The following is a 7,740-nucleotide window of genomic DNA, read 5'->3' as shown; positions in this document are numbered from 1 at the left end:
TGAGGGACAGCACTGGACCAAGCTCGAACCTTGTAGCGGGGAGAAGAGAGCCGGGGCTTCTAGCCGTGGATCGTGGGAGAAATCGTTGCTGACGATAACACAACCTGAAACGGAGAGGGATCTTGTGGGAATGCAGCACTAGGGAAAGTCACAGAGTCTCGGGCTCAGAAAGCAGACCACTGAGAGCCGGAAGCACAGACAAAATGGGAAGGGTGCACGTGCTTCTCATCGCAGGAAGGACAGGGCTGTAGACACGGGGCCCATGGCAGCCCTTGAGGGAGACTGGAAGGCAAGGAGAGAGCTGATACAGACAAACCTAAGGAAGTGATGGGGAGACCCCTCCCCCAACTCTCCATTATGGAAAACAGAGAAGCACGGGCCGACCTACAGAAGTGTAGGTCTAGAAGGTCCTTAGATCTTTTCTAGTCTTTTACCTATCCTCATTCTGTGTTCCACTTGACCCCAGTGGCATGAAATCAGTCCAGTGTTTGTAGACTCTGTAGGAAATAACTTGTAACCAATGGGGCTTTTACCAGCCCTCACCGTCAGGAAGACCCCCCCCCCTCTTGTATCAGAAAAAAAAAAAAGCCTCTTTTCTCTTGTCCTGTCATCACGGAAGAAGGAGGACACCTGGTCATTACAGAAGAAGCCCAATGAATCGCTCATTTAATTTTCTGCTGGTTTAATTGAGCCGTACCTCGCATTTGCTGGAAACAGACTCCAGGGACTTCTCCAAGTTCTTTGATTGCACTGGAATCTTGATGAATCAACCTCTTCTTTGAAATACGAGGACTATTGCCCAAGGTTTGTAATCCTTTGTAATTTTCTTTGTAGTGATGTTTGGAGTAACTAGATTCGAACTGCATGAGAGTCAGTCACACATAAATACCAAAGCTCTAGGGGGAAAAGTTGCACAGTAGGAAGGTGTAGATGGTCAGGGCTTTGTCTGGGTTCTAACATTTAACCTTAGCCTTAACCTGTTTCTCAGAGTTCTTCTCTGGGCTCGAACCAGCGCCATCATCAGCACCCTACCTCTCATCTTCTTGTCCTTCTTCCTCATCTTTTCCTCCTATTCTCTTTTCCTTTCTTTCTGACTTCAACTTCCTTTTTCCCTTTTTCTTTTTCTTGCCTCTCTCCTCTCTTCCTCTTTTTTTCCCTTTCTTCTGTTCCTCTTCCTTCCTCTTCCCTTCTTTTTCTTCTTCTCTGGATATCTTCCTTTTCCTCTTCATTTTCTTTTATGTTTCCTCCTTCACTTTCTTCTTCCCCATCCCTGATCCCTCCTTTTCTTTTTTTCTCCACATTTTGTTTTGACTTTTCAGTCTGTGCCAAGACTTAGGGAAGTGTTTTTCTTATGCCATCTCGTTTCACCTTGGTTTCAGCCCTAGATATTTGTTAAAAAAGTTTTTTTGAAACAGTGCACAGGCAGGGGAGAGGGGCATTGGCAGAGAGACAGAGAGAGAGAGAGAGAGAGAGAGAGAGAGAGAGAGCAAGCAGGCTTCATGCTCAGTTCAGAGCCTGACAAGGGGCTAGATCCCATGACTGTGAGATCATGACCTGAGCCCAAATCAAAAGTTGGACACTCAACCAACTGAGCCATCCATGTGCCCCCTCAATATTTTTAGGATGTTTAGTATCAGAAAAAATAAGTAATTTATCCATTCACATGGCTGGGTCTCTGATTCCAAATCCATGCTTTTAATAAAAGCCTCTCTAGGAAGACAATAATAAATATAGGGGGCAGAAAGAGTCAAACAAAATTATAATCATTTAAACGCAGAGCCTGAGAGAAGGAAATGATTTTGCACTTGTGAAAATTTGGAATTAATTGGGGTGAGATAACTATAACATCATGTTATAAGCAATCATTTTGAATGGAAAAATCTATAAAGAAAAATAATAGAGGCAAGACAATAATTTGAAATGTAGAAAGATCTTTGTGAGAATAAATACTTATTTATTAGATCTCCCTGAAGATCGTCAAGGAGGAATGAATGTGCTGTTGCAAAGGACTCAACATTCCTCGTGAAATGCATATTGGTATTAGTTAGGACCAGCTATCAAGTAACAGAGGACCAAATTACAGTTGCTTTACATTTTACTAAAAGAAGTCTGGAGGGGCGCCTCGGTGGCTCCGTCGGTTGGGCGTCCAGCTGCGACTCAGGTCAGGATCTCACAGTCTGTGAGTTCGAGCCCTGCGTTGGGCTCTGAGCTGACAGCTCAGAGCCTGGAGCCCGTTTCAGATTCTGTGTCTCCCTCTCTCTCTGCCCCTCCCCTGTTCATGCTCTGTCTCTCTCTGTCTCAAAAATAAATAAACGTTTAAAAAAAAATAAGTAAACATTAAAATAATTAAAAAAGTTAAAAAGAAGTCTGGAGATCACAGTGGTTCATTTCATTCTCTTTTTTTACTCTACCATCGTCAGCATTTTGGCTTTTGTCCTTACACTTGTACCTCATTATGCTGAAATAGCTGCCGCAGCACCATCTTTTCACCTCGTTACATTTAGGGATGGAGGAAAACAACTTTTTCTGTGTGGGATGGTGTTTTCTTTTTTTAAAGCAATAACCTAGTTACCAGAAGCTTGTCCCACCCGGCTCCCCCAGCAGACTCTCTCTTCTGTTTTATTAGCCAGATCTGGGTCATATGCCAACGTCTGACTGCTGGCAAAGGGAATGTAATGGCAGGTGGGGCCGGAGAAGGGGCTAAACTTCCCCAAAAGTAGGAAGCCTGGGCTTGCTACCGAAATACATTTGGAGGTTTATTAGTAAGTAAGAGGGGCAGATGGCTGTTGGGTAGATGGTGAACAATGTCTGCTACACCAGTTTATTCATTTCACAGGGGAAAATGCCTTCCTCAGTTTCCTTCAACGGAAGGCAGACACATCTGGGATATTTTGCTTTCAGGCAAAAAAGATGGTGAGGAAACCAGAAACCCATGAAATATTATCATCAGTTTGACTGCTCCTTTCAAACTTTTCGATATTCTGTTAGCATTCTAATCTAAATACTAGAACTTTGAGCAGGAAAGTGGAGGAGAACGGTTCAAAAATAAAGAGCAAGGCAAGCTTTGTTTTTTTGAGAGGGAATGGACAAGTGAGGGGTAGGTGTGTAAGTAAACACGTGTCACTTAAGATGGATGAGGCTTTCCACGTGGCACATGAAGAAACAGGGCGAACTCTAGTCATGACGAAGGGATGAAGTGGTCAGGGGCTCCGGAAAGGCCTGAAAGATTCAGAAATAGCATTCTTACTTTTTTGGGTGAGCCTGGCCCAGTGTGTCAAGGTCCGCAAAGACACTCTAATATCCTAGATAGCTAATAATAAGAATGATGATAATAATAATATAGGGGCACCTGGGTGGCTCGGTCGGTTAAGCATCAGACTTTGGCTCAGGTCACCATCTTGTGGCTCGTGGGTTCGAGCCCCGTGTCGGGCCCTGTGCCGACAGCTTGGAGCCTGGAGCCTGCTTCGGATTCTGTGTCTCCCTCTCTCTCTGGCCCTTCCCCACCCATGCTCTCTCTCTCTCTCTCTCTCTCTCTCTCTCAGAAATAAATAAACATTAAAAAATTTTTTTTGAAATCTAGTTCCTATGGTCAGGCATCCTTCTTAGCAGTGTACCTATGTTAAGTCCTTTAGCTGTCACCTGCATTAGAGCAATGATTTATAAGTGGCAGAATGTTGTATGTGTCCCAGGGCTCCTTAACTGCAGTATCTCAGGCTTTTTGACATTTAGGGCAGCTGCATGGAGAGCTAGATCCAATGGATGTTTGCCCATTGGCTCATTTCTTCTCTCTTTTTTTTTTTTTTAGTGTTTTTTTTTAAGTTTATTTATTTATTTTGAGAGAGAGAGGGAGAGTGTATGTGCACGTGCATGAGCCCGGGCGGGGGTGGGCAGAGAGAGACACAGAGAGAGAGAATCCCAAGCAGTCTCCGAACTGTCAGCACAGAGCCTGACATGGGGCTCGAACCCATAAACCATGAGATCATGACCTGAGCTGAAACCAAGAGTCAGAAGCTTAACAGACTGAACCACCCAGGTGCCCCTCTGTCTCTCATCTCTTGACATTCTTTTCCAGTTTATAGTTTACCAGGGCCACTGTGATCTTTGGTTAGTGTGGCGCAATGCAGCCTCCTTGGGAGGAAGGTGCAGTTCCTTGGGAATGTCTGTGCTTTTGACTGGTATAGATTCTTCAACTATTTTCCTGTAACTTATTCAATGGCTAATGAACTTGGGTCATTTTCAGAACCACAGCCAAATATCTTAAAGCTGGCAGCCATAAGTTTGCCTTTTTCCTCCCCTGGAATCCATAATTTCATTACATTATTACCAGCTAGAGCATTCACCAGTCTAGCTCAAACATTTTTGGATGTCTTGTCATGAACTGTTCATTGTTAGATTTTTCTAAAGGACCAGCAGCCCTTTTTTGAGGGGCAGGGCCCAGTCCTCCATGACCAGCAGGTTCACAGCCACTGATGGTCCATCTGGCTGCTGCCATCTTGTCAAGGCCAAGACTAGAATTTAAACCAGGCATTCTAGCTCCAGAGTTCATGTTCTTAACCCTTAGCCTCTGTTATCCCTTTAGAATCTGTGTTTCTCACCACTATATTAGAGTACAGAAGTTGTGGCAAGGTTATAAATTCAAAAGCACAACTAACGGGAAAGACCAATCAAGACTGTGTTATGGGGGTGAGAAGAATAGGTCGCACAGGGCAAGGATAGGAATATTTGGGGAAAGAAATGAGGGATAGTTCTATTTGGAAAGGGAACAACGTGGGAGGAGGAGAAATTTGGTTTTTTTTTTAATTAAAAAAATTTTTTTTTCAACGTTTATTTATTTTTGGGACAGAGAGAGACAGAGCATGAACGGGCGAGGGGCAGAGAGAGAGGGAGACACAGAATCGGAAACAGGCTCCAGGCTCCGAGCCATCGGCCCAGAGCCCGACGCGGGGCTCGAACTCACGGACCACGAGATCGTGACCTGGCTGAAGTCGGACGCTTAACCGACTGCGCCACCCAGGCGCCCCGGGAGGAGGAGAAATTTGTAGAGAACGAATTAGATGCGTTTTAGGTTGGCTGGTAACTGAGCTCCTTATTTTTTTAAAAATTTTTAATTAAAATTTCTTTTTAATGTTTATTTATTTTTGAAAGAGAGGGAGAGATAGATCGTGAGCCGGGGAGGGGCAGACAGAGAGGGAGACAGAGAATCCGAAGCGGGCTCCAGGCTCTGAGCTGTCAGCTCAGAGCCCCACGTGGGGCTCGAACTCACGAACCGCGAGATCATGACCTGAGCCGAAGTCCAACGCCTGACCGACTGAACCACCCAGGTGTTGCCTTAACCGAGTTCTTTTAAGTTTCCCATCTGAGGTTAGAGCAGAGTAGGCCGCTGGGGGCTGCCATCCGAAGGGTTCTTTTACTCCTTTCTCACCGTCACTCGACCTCTCTGCCTCCTGGGGACCCTGACAGCGGTACCAGGCTGCTGTACCAGAGTTCCTTGTCCTGACATGGAGAAAGTACTTTCCAATATCCCAGACCAGCTGCAGTGGACGGAGATTGGGAAGAGGGGCCTTCATCTAGGGAGCAAGTCTTGTCTACCCAGGGATGTAGGCCTCAGTGGCCACTTGCGCTTATCAGATGATTGACGTGGCCGGCAGTGGGCCAGCCATCCAAAGTCTTGAGGCCTTACTTCACAATGTAGTAGTTTCTTCTGTCACGTGGAAGGGCAGAATGGACTTCCAGAACCTTGTTTTCCTGGTCTGGTGGTGGACACCATCTTCTTTTTTTCTTTTTTTTAGTTTTACTTATTTATTTTTGAGAGAGCGAGGTAAAGAGAGAGAGTGAACACAAGTGGGGGAGGGGCAGAGAGACAGGGAGAGGGAGAATCCCAGGCAGGCTCCACGCTGTCAGCACGGAGCCCGGTGCGGGGCTCGAACTCCCAAACCGTGAGATCGTGACCCAAGCCAAAACCAAGAGTCCAACACTTAACCAACTGAGCCACTCAGGTGCCCCAGTGGACAGAATCTTTGGGACAGCAATTCCATGATCTCTGGTTAGCAAAGAAGCACGTCAGAAGATACTTTCCTGCATGTATTTGTCTGAAGGTCAGATGGAGGCGTGGACCCCCGTGACAGGCTTGCCGTGTGTCCCAGCCACCAGCTTCCAGCAGCCTGACAACTGTATTTTCAAGGAGTGAGGAACCTGTAGCACTTAGGGCATCTTAAGGTACTGCATCTCATGCAAATATTTCTCTTTAAATGTTTTTTAATGCTTATTTATTTTTGAGAGAGAGACAGAGATGGAGACAGAGGGTGAGTGGGGGGAGGGGCAGAGACAGGGAGACACAGCATCCAGAGCAGCTCCAGGCTCTGAGATGTCAGCACCGAGTCCGATGCGGGGCTCGAACTCACGAACCAGAAGATCGTGACCTGAGCCGAAGTCGGCCGCTTAATCGAGTGAGCCAGCCAGGGGCCTCTCAAACCTTTCTCTTTGCAGATAAGAAAACTGAAGCGCAGAGAGATGAGAAGATTTACCAAGCTACGCCCGAGACCTAGGATCCAAGGCTCTTTCCCATACACACTCCTGCCTCGGATCAATGACATTCTGGAAATGCAACGGATAACTATGACTGTGGCAAGTAGTATAGAGAAGGGACATTAGAAACTGTGACAAAGGCAAGCCAGTTTGACTCGGCACGTTGCTTGAAACTGAGGCTTCCTGGATGCTAAATTGCAGGAGGTTACATGCATGGACTGAGCCCTGTTTTGGGGGATTAATCTCCTCGCCCACAAGAAAGTAAAGAACTCCGCCGTGCACATTTAAGTGCTACTATTCAGGGAACTTGGAGAGGTCATTTACCAAATAGCTCCTTTACCCTTCCCACCAAGAATTCACTGCTTTAATTGAGGGGAGTGGTTTTTTGGAGAATTGGCCGGCCCGACAGAAAGTGGCATTGTAAACTTCAATCGTTACCTTGCCGTTCTCTGGGGTTTTACTCGTTTTTTTTTTTTTTTTTAAATAAAAACTTGTTCTGTAAAGGTAATATGAGTTCCTGGTTAAAAAGTTTTTGTGAAATCCAAAAGAATATGTAAGCGAGAAGAGAATCTCCACCTGAATTCTGACTCTGAGGCTTCTAGATCTCTTTTCTAAAGACAAAACCCCCCAGAAGCTTCTTCTGTTTTCCTGTAAGTGTATATTAATAGAAAATGGCCTCTTTTTATACGCACGTTGGCATACCAATCTCACTGTATTGTACCTCTGCTTGTCTCGCTTCATGTTTTTCAAAGATTATTAGCGATCAGCATGTAGAGATTTATCTCATTCCCATCAATTGCTTTAAAAGGTCGATGAATTCTAGGCTACCCTATTACCGTTCCTGTCTTTCTAGAGCCTGCCACGTGGCCAAACCCTAAGAGGTGAGTTTAACCCAGCAGATCGCATGGATTGGTCTCAGAGGGCCTGATGCTTCTAGGCCCCAGAATCCAGGAGCCCCTCTCCACCACGTAAGCATCCGGGGCGACTGTCCCGTAATGGGATCATCTGTCCTGCTCTGATTCTCAGATGACCTTCCTGGTGCGGCTTGGAGAAGGGGGTTGGTGGGGTCTTGAGAAGCTGGCTTGTCTTGCATTTGTCTTCTTGCCTGCTCCGGCCGCGCGGGAGTATGGAGACCGTACTGGGAGATCTCTCCGAGGAGACATTGGGTTTTGCCGGCAGGCAGGCCTCCAGGCCGCTCAGCGGAATGTCTTTGTG

The 7,740-nt window shown here is 46.1% G+C and overlaps 1 long non-coding RNA gene across 1 annotated transcript; it reads left to right on the top strand.

Moving 5' to 3' along the window:
* The first annotated feature begins 367 nt into the window (after window positions 1–367).
* Window positions 368–6,956, top strand: LOC147572705 (uncharacterized). Its single transcript, XR_015246226.1, has 2 exons — window positions 368–804; window positions 6,487–6,956. It is a non-coding gene; the product is annotated as an uncharacterized LOC147572705 (long non-coding RNA).
* The last annotated feature ends 784 nt before the right edge of the window (window positions 6,957–7,740 follow it).

Source organism: Puma concolor, chromosome E4 (genome assembly GCF_028749965.1).
Source record: "Puma concolor isolate L17-30 chromosome E4, mPumCon1.1.hap2, whole genome shotgun sequence".
Taxonomy (NCBI): domain Eukaryota; kingdom Metazoa; phylum Chordata; class Mammalia; order Carnivora; family Felidae; genus Puma; species Puma concolor.
Note: the sequence above shows the minus strand (reverse complement) of the source record. Positions and strands in the feature narration are given on the sequence as shown.